Source organism: Mya arenaria, chromosome 11 (genome assembly GCF_026914265.1).
Source record: "Mya arenaria isolate MELC-2E11 chromosome 11, ASM2691426v1".
NCBI classification, from domain to species: domain Eukaryota; kingdom Metazoa; phylum Mollusca; class Bivalvia; order Myida; family Myidae; genus Mya; species Mya arenaria.
Genome location: NC_069132.1, coordinates 39,465,780 through 39,480,915, shown reverse-complemented (window position 1 = coordinate 39,480,915; position 15,136 = coordinate 39,465,780). Strand labels below are relative to the sequence as shown.

The window sequence follows — 15,136 nt, the reverse complement described above, 5'->3', positions numbered from 1 at the left end:
TGCGTATTGTTGTAAACGAAGAATAAATCAAAATATAAACATAGCAAATCTTGATTCATCTTTCAATGAATGAGAAAAAAAAGGAATTAAGATGAAAGTCAGCATGAGCTATATTTATTACCAATTAAAGCATTTATTAACGGTTTCGCACATAATACTAATCGTTTTCCGGGATTGAGGCTATACGTTGTCCCATGTGACAGTGCTATACCCTTGCGCTTCTTCACGAATTAGGGTAATTCTAACCTAGGCAACATTTTGTCCATGTGTTAAGCCCTTAGAAAGGCCTATACTCTCTTTTGTGCCAGGGACGTTGCGAAATAATAGTTTGAATGAGTATTGCAGTTGCCAATTAAAAAACCAAACATTTGCACACTTATCATTTTCCGACGGCAGGCTACCAATTATTTTAATGATATTTTATAACCAAAACGCCATATTCGAATTATTATTGATGTCATATTTGAAGCGGTTTGCATGGTAGGAATGTAGTATTTCAACATGATTTGCCAAAACACGTAAAGCAGGTTGAAAAGCAATTACAGTATTATATAAACTGCAGTTTAAGTTTATTGATGCACAAACGAATTACTAAATTGCGTCGCCGATGAAACACATAAAGAAAGTTTACACGCCAGTTAATATGCCATTTGAAAATGTTAATAATCATGTTTCAAAGCATACCGACTAATAACTAAATCTCAAGAACAAAAAACAAGCATAACCACCATACTTCAACGTCTTTGTGATCTATACAGCAGCCACTCAGCAATGCAGAACTTGTAGTAAATAAAGCTTAAAACGTTTACGGTATATAGTATACTTCTAAACTTGTAATCATGTTAGCTTTATAAACGGATGTCTTTATCGCTGTATTTTGATAATAAATGTAAAAATAATGTTCATATGGACTAAAAGACCGTCCATCTACCAGGCAGATAGGTTTAGTAGGACAATATTACTGAAGGTTCCCTTAAAGACGTGCGACTCGTAAGTTATGAACTTCTTGATTGTAAATTTGAGGGAAAAAAGTATTTGCATTGTTGCATCTCTCATCTTAAAAGTTTATCGATTTACCAAACAACGAACATGGTTACATTTTGCTGACACGTTAATGGTTCATATTTTAGCAAACGTACTAAAACACATGTTAAATACATTCAAAAAAACGTACGATTTTAAATGATCTGAAACATATTCAGATAATATTAACAGTATTTAATTTCGTTTCATATTAAACTGTTTTCTTAAAAAACAATCGCTGTATAAATCATTTCTTACAAATGAGTTTTTTGTATGAATTTTCAAGTTCTAAAACATTTTAATTTTATTTTAGTGTGATAATTGAAACGGCTTATTCGCAGTAATTGTTTAAATCATTGAGTGTCCCACCAAATTGTATGAAATATAGTTTTATTTGTAACAAAAAAGTACATAATGCAGAATTCTTCTTTTTATAAAATGACAATCGCTTGATTAATCATATTTGTTTTCAGGTGAGTCAAACTAACTAGGTCATTTCTAGCAATATTGTAAACTGATTTTAATCTTTGCGTTGTTAAAGTTTTTATAGGTCTACATGAGAAGATGTGTATACTTTCAAGTAAAGCCATTCTTAATGCAGTAAGCTTTTGACCTACATCAATTAGTGTTTTCAAATCAGTTTCAACGGAAGTAAGCAATTAAAAACCATTAAGCATCTCATCAATGCTGATTGATAGCAGAAACGAAATTAAATGAGGCCTTGATATGCTCATTTATTTTATCATACTGGCAAAAGACTGTTTTACGTAAGCGACTATACGAGAGAATCCAAAATTATCAGCAGAACTTATCGTTTGCGCTACATGGAGTAGTCGCAAACTATTACAACAGAGATAAGTATTAGTATAAACTAATCGATAAATAGTTATATAAATGCGTTATATCAATTTCTGGGAAAGAAGTTGGACTCTCAATTAAAACTTGTAGCTTAGCCCAAACTAAAGCCTCGTTCTGATGTTCCAAATTATTGTAGATGTAGCATGTCATCACTTTGAATCCCATCCAGGAGTGATAGAGGAGACATAGACGGGTGAAATAAATTTAAATATAAACGATTTATGATAAAATACTTATAAGCATTGGATGCTATGTGATGTTTTTAGACGAAGCGATGGTTTTGGCGCCACAATTATCATTGCTTTTTTTGATTATATAAATATTTTGGAATGTACTGCCGAATTTGGGTAATCTTCAGCTGTGTTATAAACTCGTTTTGGTGATTCTAGTACTTAACGTTACTTTTTATTTGTGGATAGTTATTGTATCAATACCTGTACAGTACTCATGAGAAATGAATACAAATGCATTCTTTCTTATCTTGCTGAGAATGGACATACTTTTTCTTTTAGCACTATTTGTGCTTTTCTCGTGAGATATAAATATAAATGGATTACTCCTGTTTTTGCTGAGAATTGACATATTTTTCTTATATCAATGTTTGTGCATTTGTCGTGAGAAATACATACAAAAGGATTTTATGATTTTGTCTGACAGTCATTACATTGAGAAATTACCGTCACTCTGGCATATAAGTAGACCAGCATCAAGGCCGATGGGAATTCATAGAGTTATCAGAAACAGAAACAGAAATTGTAATAGCCGTTGGCCATGCTGGTATTATTTGAATTATTGCTATGTTAATCACCGAATACTTTAGAGAAAGCTCTTGTTTAGGTACATGTATTCAATATAGTCTGGTTTATTTTACCCAGTTATTGAACTATAAAATATAAAAAAAACAATTGAAAAGAAACCAAATACTTACATACATATAAATTCACCGTTTATCATTAAAGGAATGCGATTAGCGGATACACGTAACCGTAGTTATGAAGTAAGGTGACTGGATATAAATAAAATGGTCAATGATCATATTCCTATGTATATCTCTCACGGTGATGATGCAAAGCGGATTCTTTCCGTCCACATTTTTCATTTGCTGGTTCTATCCGACACCGATGCGGATTCTTTCCGTAACATCGCAACAAAGTTTAGTACATCTCAGCATTTTCTTCGCATTGTTACTGTTATCGTTTTGGATTTAGGAAAATATCTTTATTTTAAAAAATGACCATATTATTAGTGAATGTAAATCTATTTTTATTTAAGAGTTGTCGTGTCATATTAACCAAAAAAATGAAGAAATTGTACATGAAAAACGTAGGCGACGAGCAGAAACGGTGTTTTTTGTTTTTATTTTTGAAATTTCACTTATTCTAACACATTATATGAACGCATAGCAGTTTTATCCTTAGAATCATGCTTCAAGTCAAACTAAATTCATTGTTTAATCGTGTTTTAAGAACTTTTTTTCGATTTAACACGGCAACGGAATCTAGCGTTTGTGTTCACCGAATTCTACTGGCACGTTACATGTTATATTGTTTTGGAGTCTGTAAGTAGTTAGTGCTAGAGGAGTGTGTGTGTATTTAGTAAGGGTATACTCTGGTATGCTCGACCGAATAAAGGGTTGGGCCTAGAATAGGCCGAAAAAGAAAAAAAAATATGTGTTTATCGTAGCGGTCTCAAACGTAAAAGAAGGGTCGTGACACTAAGGTCAAATATAACGTTTGCAAAACATATATTTATCATATACTCGAAGGCACTCCTTGTTCCGGAATAGGGATGCTAGGTATATCAGGTTGCCTTTTACACATGCAGAAACATTTTTTTAGTCTTAGTCTGATAGAAGTGTATTTAAGGTATTAGTTTAACTCACTGCTCATTTGTGTCGCAAATATGGCATGAGTTCTATATTCATATACATTGTTACTGTAATTAAATAATCATGATGCTTTTTCTTGATAGGAAACAGTCATTAAAAGGGAAGATGAATTAAAATTATGCAAAATGAAAGTAATCAATAAAAGTGCGTTATTGTATGTAGGGATGAAGTATTTTAGTTTACAGATTACGGCCTAGGGAGTATTGCAATGTAGAAATTGTACAAGTCTCGTGCATGCCTTTATATTTGCCTGTGCACATGCGCATGCGCGAGCTTCTCGATTCACGTAATAAAGCCAATAAATGACTAAATGGATAGTAGTTAAAACTAATCAACAATTTGTTTCTTTTCAGGACTTTTGTTAATTAGCATCTATGCTCCAAAAATAACGATCTTGTTGCAACAATCGAAACCAAACAAAAATAATCATTTGTTTTCAGGCAAAAGGAAAGAAGCATTAAGTTATTATTTACTTTAAATTGTATAAGCAAATAATTCTCAAGACTTCATAACTCTCATATGTGAATTAAGGAATTTGGATTTTGCTCCATATTTATTCATACAAGACGATCTAATCCCGTATCTTAAGAGTAACAAGAATTAGTATATTTTGTTGTTTATGTCATTAGAATGCCTGGGAATGATATACGCGTTGATTTGATCTTCTTTTCCGGCTGTAAACAAACGAACAAAAAAAAAGCAGATCAAATCTTGGATAGAACCTGGTGCGAGTGTCAAAATATATCCGGTGCCCAAATTTCTATACAACTACTCAGAATCCGGAGCTCCGCTGAACCGACAAGCGTGGACTTTATTTCCATTTTTATCGCAAAGAGTATATACAGAAGCAAGAAATTAAACTATACCTACTTCGATACCTTCTTTGAAAAGATAAACGTAATTATCAGGATGTAAATAGCTGATAGTAAGAAAATATTAAGGTTTCGTTTGCATGCTATTTGCTGTCAGAATTATGATAGCTGTTTTTTTTTTTCATTCGTTTAGATGAATAAAAATAAATGGGGCTTTCATTTTTTTGTTTGTTTGTCGATAGTTGATGGAGTTATTTTTTAGGTAAAAAATCACAAACATAATAACACCGATTTACATTTCGGCATTCCACTTTTTCATGTAAAAATGACGGATGAAATCCGCATCGGTGCCGGATAGAACCCGAAAATGAAAAATGTGGACGGAAAGAATCCGCTTTGTATCATCACCGTGTCTCTGTCTTTGAATTATGCATCTTAATGGCATTAGTATGGTTGGCTAAAACGAACTGTATAAACTGTTTCATGTATCTGAAGTAGTTTGTATTTGTACTTTTGAACTATGATAAAACCAGAAAAGCAACTCGGATGTGGGGTCATAACGGATGCAAGATGGGTTTCTTATCGACGGCACCATTTTACTCATAACTGAACATGTCACAAGAGGATGACGAAGCTCAGAGCGAGATGTATCAGTTAATACACCAGACAATGGGCCGATTGCTCTGAACTTAACAGCTTTATCGCTGTTAATTTTTAGACGTGTAGTACGTTTTGATGTGTTCACTATATTTTGATAAAACACAAACAGCTGAAACAACTGTCTTATTTCTAATTTGAAATACCACAGAGTTATTCATAAAACGTCGATAATAAAGATTTGAAAGTTTAAACAATCGGCCTTATGCGATTAAGGTATTTTATCATTGCATGATGTTTATTCTCACCATATAAATAACCGTTCTGAACGGAAATTATTTCGTGATCTAGTACAAACTGGAAAATTAATCGCCTACCATTCTGTTAAGTCGTATGTCTGGAACAGCATAGCAGAGTTCAGACAATTAGGATTCTTTCATACGCTACTATCTAAGGCCATCATGACAAACACTCTTTAGGTTATAAGTATATATTTAATAACTGATCGTGTTTCATACGAAGATATCCAATAAAAGAAAAAAAAGTTAGAACGCAATGAAATATCCACTATATACTAACGGGTGCCAAAATATAGGTACAAGCCCTGTAATGGAAAATATAAAACATTACCTCTGTTTAGAGTCGCCATGCAATGGCCAAAATGACAACAGCATATATACACACACGTGTAAACACAATATACACAAATATAAACAGACTACACACTCACAAAAAGAAGCTTAGCCGATAAATGAATTACCGCCTTGGAACAGTCAGAGAAACACGTTGTCACGGGAATGCAAGTCTTGTCCCAGTTATGTTATTTGGGGCTCTACAACGGGAACACATATTCTCTCATAGCATTTATTTTCAATTATTTGTAGCAGAAGTAAATGTCTGTCAGAACAAAATATACTTTCGGCCATATCATTCAACACCAGAATCGGGATGGTTTATTATTAAAATGTGAATACAAAATGCAAATAAAAGTATATACGGAGTCTGTAAGGTACGGTACTGTTAATACAAAGACTCGTTAAAAGTTTATTTTGTTCTTTGTTTCTCCATAAAGCACTTCTATTGAATATTTTTGACTGATTTCTTGGTTTTTCGCTATTAAACCATACCTGAAAATACATCTTTGAGCCAGCGTGTTAAAGGGACCCAGGTTAAGGTCAAATGTTGGGATTCCACTTATTTAAATTGTTTTAAATTAATATATTTTAAATATTTTAATGAATAAAGGCAAAATACCAACTGACAGATACTCATTTAAAAAGAATTTAGTCAATTCAAGCCTTAAATGATACATTTTTCAGTAGCGTTATTAACATTTTTCGGCCCAGTAGAGTATAATTATCTTGTCACATTCTCCCATAATTACTAAAAATAAAGCTAATTAAAACTTTTGTAGATAGCTATCATTGCTTTAAGCATTTTGTGTACATTTTACTCGAAATATTAATCATTATTTGAGCCAATCAAGCATGAACAATTCCCTTTAATACAAGTATAAAAGCCTCTAACAATCTTATGATTTATTTAGTACCCTAACGCATGTGGATAATTTACACAACATTGATACTACTCCGGACAGCGTCTTATAAGCTGTATCGTATCCTTTATCGTCTTCGAAATGATAAAGGCAGTGATAATAGAAAAATGATTTAAGTCAATAAACGATACGTGGAGGCATGTCGACTTTATGTCCCTACTTAATAATATTTACCAACATCGTAAGAGAACAAAACATGAACCGATATGATTAATTTATTACCACAGCCAAATATTAAATTGTAGCAGCTCGATGATCTTGTCGGTGATCATAATATATATTTCAGAAAGTCTTTATGGAATATAACTTGAAATAGTTGACAAATGAACAAATGTTTTGAAAAATTGCATCAAGCTTCAATCGTACAACCGTGTGATTATTGTTGTTGCCGGTGTCTAAATTGCATGTACTACACGTGTAACCAATGTCTGTTTATGCATGCGTAGAAAAACATTATCAAGATGCACCTGCATTACAACCAATTAACGGCACCATTACTTATGTATATCGCAGTTTACTCCCGGTAAACTCCGATAGGCGTGAGCTGAACGCGATAAAATTCCCGACCATTACCACCTCCCAAACTATACATCGTCAACGGCTGACAGGTGAGAATTTCTTCGTAGGCGAAACATTGGTATGATGACCCAGGACCACCCAATATATAACCCAGGAGATATGAGCGTACATTTGAGTTGTCGTTTTGGCCTGGTTGGAGAATAAACTACATGCAAGTGGATTCGGTGTTCCATCTATGTTTTTTTAAATCATGGATTGCAATGTATGTATTTGGTAAAATGCTCTGCATTTATATTGTTTTTAATAAAGGGTCGTTTTAATTCCACAGAGACAAGTAATGTAACATTACGAAAACCCTCCAGATTGTCACTAAGTTTGTTTTCCTGTTATTATCAAACTGTTTGCCTCTTTACATGAATTTAAAAAACAACAACATAGTGACGTATTCGGCACCATAGAGTGCAAAGCATTTTGTGATTCGTGCGTATTATATATTTACGTTCAATAGTAGTGTTTGCCTACATCAATGAAAGGCTAATGCAATACGTTGTTTTAACTGCCAACAAACAAACACATCTTATAACGTTCTCTAAATTGTTCGGATTGCACTCTATCGGCCATATTTAGAATGGTTCGCTATTATTTACATAAGTCAACTTACATAATACAACAATTAAAAGACCGGCTTTAAATGTAAGCTGTGTCCTGTTTAATGGCAAACGGAGTCTAACATACTAAAAACTCATTGCGGGGATGGAAAGTTATCCGGTTTACAATACATATTACAATGGAACTTACATGGACAAAGAAGTCGAAAGAGAAAATCAAAAGAGGCACAAGGCAATGGCCAAACGACAATGAATAGGAGACGCAGACGTATAAATTCCATATACACAAATACCAACACCACAAACAGATCAGACACTCGTGAACTATGTTATAGGCCATGCTCGAACTATGGCGTATGCCACCAAAGTAGTAGTTTGCATAGTAAGCATGTATTTTTTTCAACATGGTCTGCCAAAGTAAATAAAACAACATTGTAAACCAGTTATAAAAGTAATATGCACACTGCAGTGCGTTTTATTGATGCATTACGTCTTCAGTAAAACACGAACGATATTACAAAGAGGATGATTAGCAAGAAAAATTCTTTGAAGGCAATTTTGAAAGATGATGTACTGATTTCTTAAAAGTTTTGATGATGTAGCCTAATTTCTCGTTCAAATACTATAATCAAAAAGTATGGTTGAGCTATGTTGGTGAAAAAAACATTTTCACCATTGCAGAAGGGTTTGCTTTGAATTTTTACACATTTGATCCCGCACGACCACACACTTTTTAACATTGACAGGTTTGATAAGAGTAAAGTTATATTTCTGGCTACCTTGAATTACAAACAGCAGATCGTCTCGAAAAGAAATTGATTCCCACAAAACTAATATTTTCTTTAGCTCAGTTTTCTTTGGACTTTTGGCGGACTCAGTCAACACAAAATAAATGCAGGTGTTATGTTCTAATTAATAATTGTCTAATTTAGAGAAAGAGAAGTCCATTAAAACAACTTCATAACAACACATATGTGTTGTCTTTAGAAATGTGCTGGCGTTCATGATTGAAATAATGGTTAAAATATTTGGTGCCATTGTATCTTTGATACCGTTCTAAAGCTGCATATATTGTCAAAAACAAACTAAAAAAAGTCCTGTTAACGTTACGAATGTTTAAACTGTAATACACATACGATTCTCGAAATACATGATATGAATATTTCTAGAAAGTCTGTATTTACAGTATGTTCTTTGATCTACCAAAACTATGGAATGTTAAACATGTTATAGTAAGTCAGAACCTATCTGCAAAGCTTCTTTACTCTTACGATAGGCTCGTACTATTTTGATACTGCCTATTTTGAGCAATCACACTTAAACGAACATTCTACACACTTACTTTCAATTCTCTTTTCGTGTCCGGAATCAATTAGCTAAGATAATGCAAACACCATTTTAAAACATACAAATCAGGATGACACAAATAAAAAGTTCAACACCACACAGTGCGCAGATTCGATGCGTTCGATAACTAAATATAATTTAGTTTTGGTTTGTTATGTATCTCAAATCAGTTTAACGGTTTGCTCACCAAAGATACGAATGATATTCATTTGTCATTATGGTCGAAACTTTAGATAACTTATATATGCGTGTTTAGATCTAGCAGAATATTATCAAATTATGTGAATTATTTTACGTGATGCTTTGAAATGAACTTTACTACTGAAACGATACTATTGCATGAAGTCAAGCAATCATCAGTGTAACTCTGTGTAATAAGAGTGAACTCCTGTAAAAACCCGTCTGAATATCAGGCAAATATTGCCACCAGAAACCTGCATATCTATATTACCTTTCGGTGAACTCAGATCGGTATGAACGGAATGCAATAGAAATATGGACAATTATAACCTTTCTTCTTCCTAAGATGTTTCTCACTCCGACTTTTATTCCAAAGCACCTATCAGACATTATTTACGGGTAGGACATAAATGTTGTACTTCACCTAAGAAAAACGGGGCTGAAGAAAGAGGACCACCCATTGAATTCGCATTTTGTTGATATAATTTTTGAAAGCAATACTCATACTGTTTTTGTTTTTTTAAATTATCATTAATATTTCGGATGTTAGTCCTGATCAAGTATAGTATTTTGCTCCCATCTAAGTAAAATATTTTAGAACCTCACGAAATAATCATTTATACTTTATTGTTTTATTCTTCTAAAACGTGTCTGAGGCATGAAATAACCTTTTTCGCGCTGTTTGATACAACACGGTTTCAAAAGAAAAAGGACGCATAAATAAGGCGAAATATCTGTTGAATGTCCTTTTAAGGCGGTTTTATCCAAAATATTGGATTAAAATACATTTGGTACAATGTAGCTCACGTCTAAAATATTATTTAAGATATTTTTTTTGTAGTAGTTCTCATGCTTATCAATGCATAACTGCAATACTATTTACTAAAACGCATAAAAGTCAAACATATTGAACAGTTCTCATAACGTTTTCTCATTAGTCCGTAAGGTGATCTGTAGTAGAGCCTCCGGGATTGATAAGTGAAGCAGCTGATTTCAAACTAAATGAAATATTGACCTTTTGTCTGTTGTTTTATTATATATTATGTTCCTTCCTGACCGTGATATTAATGTGTCAATTAGTAAGTCTGATAATAATGATCAATTACCAATACGGTCTTGTACATGGACGTTAAATAAATATTGATATTGTCATTTGTCCTTGTGTAATGACTGGGAATAGAAAAGCGGAATCATATTACATGGATGTAAGCAGGTTAGTTAATTGTTTATGATTTTAATAATGGATCTAAACAGGCAAAAGTTTATTTGCCTTGATAAAACTATGACATCAATCTCAACACAGTTTAACTTGATTATTTCTATAATGATAGAAGGAATCAATTATTATCTCCTGTTATAGTAAATTGAATAGCGTCCTGCGTGTATCCTCTCGTAAACGTTTTATATACATAACTGGTTCAATTCACATATAGGGGTCTTTACAACCTAATGAATTACATAACATTTTTGTTCTATATTGTTTTAAGCAAAATAGAATACGGTGGAATTGCTATAAAGGAAGTACGGACAAACGTAGCTTGCAATAATTAGTGTGTTTGATGAGTAAAAAGTATATGCGTTGAAAGTAATGGCTACCTGAACGTGAATCGAGCTAATAATAAACGATGGTTGGCTTTTTATTTCATGCTAAAGAGTTATTCGTAATGTTCTGATGTAAACATTGATATAACTGAATTGTACTGCGAATATTTTTATTGAAGAACACAGCAACAAGGGCGACGTAGTGCAGGTAATGGTGTCACGCAGTTGTGGGAATACCGAGATTATTTTTTATAGATTTATAATTTGTTTACTTATAATTGAAATAAGAATACATGAAATAAGAGGTCTTTTTTTATAAACTATATAATTCATGAATGTGTGGATGTTTTGCATTTAATAATTCATACTACTGATATGATATGTGTGTTATTTCTGTAACATCCAATCTGAAACACATATCAAAAACATACGAACAATCGAAATGGTTAGCTGAAACTTGATTTTGGTTGAAAATGTATTAACTATCGACGCAATTGTATATAGTGTAAGAACAACAATCTACCCTTTATGGCTTTCCAGATAATTTATATATATATTTCGAGATTAGAAAAACATGCCGATACTCTACAAGCAAACTCCCACTATGAATGTGCTAAAAAGATGAAGTCATCCACACTAGGAAATGAATCAAAACATATCGCTTAAAATGTAATTAAGATCGAAGGACTTGTCAGCACTAAATCTTAAAGATGTTGGATAAAACCCAGGGTATCTAATACTGATAAGTGCAGACAATAGAGCGATTGTAAGTATTGGCCTAATGTTGTTGATAATATAAGGCTACACTTATATATATCTATGTGTTTGTATTTTTCAGAATTCCAAAGAAGCTTGATCTTAAATAAGACAGAGGAAACCAGTAACTGTCCGCAATAGACAAGAACGGACAATTGTAGAACAGAAAGCAAACTGAAAACTGTCAAACTAATTATTTGAAACTACCCAGCGTTTGTGCTAATCTTGAAAGGATTCTGGAATTTCGGGAAAATTGTTTGTTTTCGGAAGAGTTTTGAATAAACACATCTGGAATAGGCGCATTCAAACGAGACTAATTCAAAGTTAACTACCAATTACTTACTGTGCTTGGATTACTCTGACTGGATCCTAATCGTGAAACGGCATTGCAAAGATACTTCTCCATTATATTGGTTTCGAATATCGAGGAACTACTTGGCGGTATTTGTGATTGGATTGGTTTTAGTTATATACGGTAAAAATAGTGTTTGAAAGACGAAGGTGAATTGAAATTGGCAAACTCATCTTAATACTATCGAAATGAAAATTTAAAGTGTAATTGCCATTCTTTTAATTTATATTCAACCCGAGATATAAGCTATGTACTGATCACTTTGAAGAAGTGTGAACTCTGATGAAACGTTTTAACAAGCCAAATTTAATTGATTGCACGTGCTATTTTTGAGGGAAATTTCTTCCTTGGATATATTATTTTAATCACTTTCATTTGGTGAGTCATAAACTAACGATGAAATGTACATTGCCTAACTGGCTTAGTTTCCGATGTTTCGATAAAAGCACAAATGCTGTACTTTAAGAGCTCTGCAAACTGCTCAAATTTTAAATTACTAAATGTACATGAATATTGAGCTTTGTACTTTGTACTTATTCCACAAAAGTGAACCAATTTTTGGATATCGACGAGCAAAACTCATGCATTTTAAATGCATTATAATATCAGACGACATAAATAATCAGTTTAATAGACGATCATTTACAAACTATACTGAAGTCTGTGTCAAAATTGATATAAAAGCCAGTAATTGGTGAAATATCTGTCATCAAAATGAACGAGGGAGATATTAATAAGATTGTAAATGTATCGGATGACAAATATAACATTTCAGCAGAACTTGGTGATGGAACCTTCAATGGGACGGATTGTTTTGAATGGTGGTGCTTTGAACACACCACTCTGATTGTTTTGGAAGCCGTGGCCATCATTTGTGTCTAGTGGGCAGCTTTGGAAATTTTGTAACTGTGCTTGCTATATTATTCTCAAGCCTCCGATACAGCGTAACTGTATTTTGATAGGCAGTCTCAGCTTCGCTGGATTTTTGTACTGCTCGCTAATCATGTCGATGCAAGCAGTGATTTTTCATAGGAAATCTCACAAAATACCGCACGACTTCTGCTGGCAGCAGGAGAAATTCGTTATACCCTGACTTGAGTGATAATGGCACACTTAGCTGCCATCGCCCTTTTCAGGTTTCTAAATGTCGTTGATATCAGTAAGTACAAATATAAGTCAGACAATCGACAACTCGTCATTTCTCTTGTTGTTTGTTGGGTGTTGCCTTTGGTTTTCCCCATTCCTTCTACCTTCGGTGTGGGGTGTATTTCGATTTCAGTCCAGATTCTCTCGTGTACGTTTGACAAAAGTGCTGACCAAAGCAACAGAGTTGCCATGGTAACCGCTGGTTTTATTGTACCTTGTCTTTTTATCATATACTGCTACGCCCGGATTGGATGCACCGCTTACAGAAGCTTTAAACGTGTTAGCCGATGGAAGGGCAACTCTCCCCAGTCAAAGGCAATACGAATGTCAGCAATGATGATGTGTATATTTTTAATAATTTTCCTCGGTACCTTTCCGTACTTTGTTTTAAACGTGACGGACAAAGGTTTTAAACACCCTATTCACCACATTTGGACAACTATGTTTGATTGGGTGTTGTACTGTTTTAACCCTGTTGTGTACACTTTGATGGACAATAACTTCAGGACAGCGTACAAGAAGATATTGATGGGTGAAAAGAATCCTGTAAGGAGGGCTGGAAGTACATTTTCACGTGCAGCTTCTGTTTAGATATTAAATTTAACATACATTTTAATCTCATATTTTCAAGTTGGAAAATTATGTTGTGTCAAGTCTATGCTAAATGAGTTTGATATAAATTCCCCCATGCTTTTAAAAAGTGAAATATTGAAGTTTACACTCTATACCTTCATTTACTAGTTTAAGTGTATACATGTTCAAGTTCTGAAAGAGATTGTGCACTAATTTTACCTCCATTGAAAAAATGTATATCTGTATAATGTATGTATACTATGTGATTGAGTGTGCAAAATGTGGAACCTCGTGGAGGGAAAGTCGAGTAACCTAAGTGACAGAATTTCCTTAGATAAAATGTGTTGATGAAAGAAAACAAATCCGTAAGATCAAACGATATGTTTGTTTTCCCAATATAAAAACGTATTTGATGATTTTTAGATAAAGCGGTGCAAATATATTCTATATATAAATGTTTCATGGGTTATTTCATTTTGAACTAGTGTATACATGTTCAATCATATTGTAAAATCGTTATTGTTTGTGATGATTGAAAATAAAATTGAAAGTGTATCAAATGTTTATAGATTTAATTTCTCAAATACTGTTGTGTATAAAGGGGCTTGTTCAAAAACTTTGATTACGTGATAATGTTATTATAACAAAAATATATCATATTGAACCTAATAACGGCAATAAATATTTGCAGATCTTGATGCAATGAAAACATATCAATCTAGATTATTAAATTACAGGTATGGATATATCTATAATAAAAGTCACAAAGGTCATCCAATTATAAAATAAAATCGTATATCGAAACAATCAGCCGAAAATGAAATTATTTTTTTTATACGACACACGCTACTGATCTGGGCAATCTTTTGTTATCCGTGTACTTACCACTAACCTGTAACAAACGCAGAAGCACACTTTATAGTGTGTCTGGTATCAGAAACGAAAAAAAAATAAGCCGTAATCAGAAGTGTTGCAAATAACTGTACTTCTGCAAGATGTCATGTGTTGCGTTCATGTCCGATGAAACGTGTCTTCGTTAGTGCCACTTGTAATGTGTTTTACCATTGTTTCCATGATTTGTTTACATCTACGGCTTATACAGGCACAAGCCGGAATACAAGGTGTTTGGTGTAAGGGTTAAAAAAAGCCAACAATAAGAGACAACTGTAACATGTATACAATACGTCACAGACATCAATGAACTCATTCCAATATTTAATCAACATTTGAGCATCTTGGCGACATTTAAGTATCAATAAAATGATTCCAGCATTTGAGCAGCATTTAAGTATCAATAAACTGATTCCAACATCGACTACATTTGAGTATCAACAAACTAATTCTAACATTTGTATAAAACTGATTCCAACATTTCGACTA

At 33.2% G+C, this 15,136-nt stretch overlaps 1 pseudogene; it reads left to right on the top strand.

Moving 5' to 3' along the window:
• The first annotated feature begins 12,751 nt into the window (after window positions 1-12,751).
• On the top strand, window positions 12,752-14,104 carry LOC128208527 (G-protein coupled receptor moody-like; annotated as a pseudogene).
• Window positions 14,105-15,136: the final 1,032 nt, after the last annotated feature.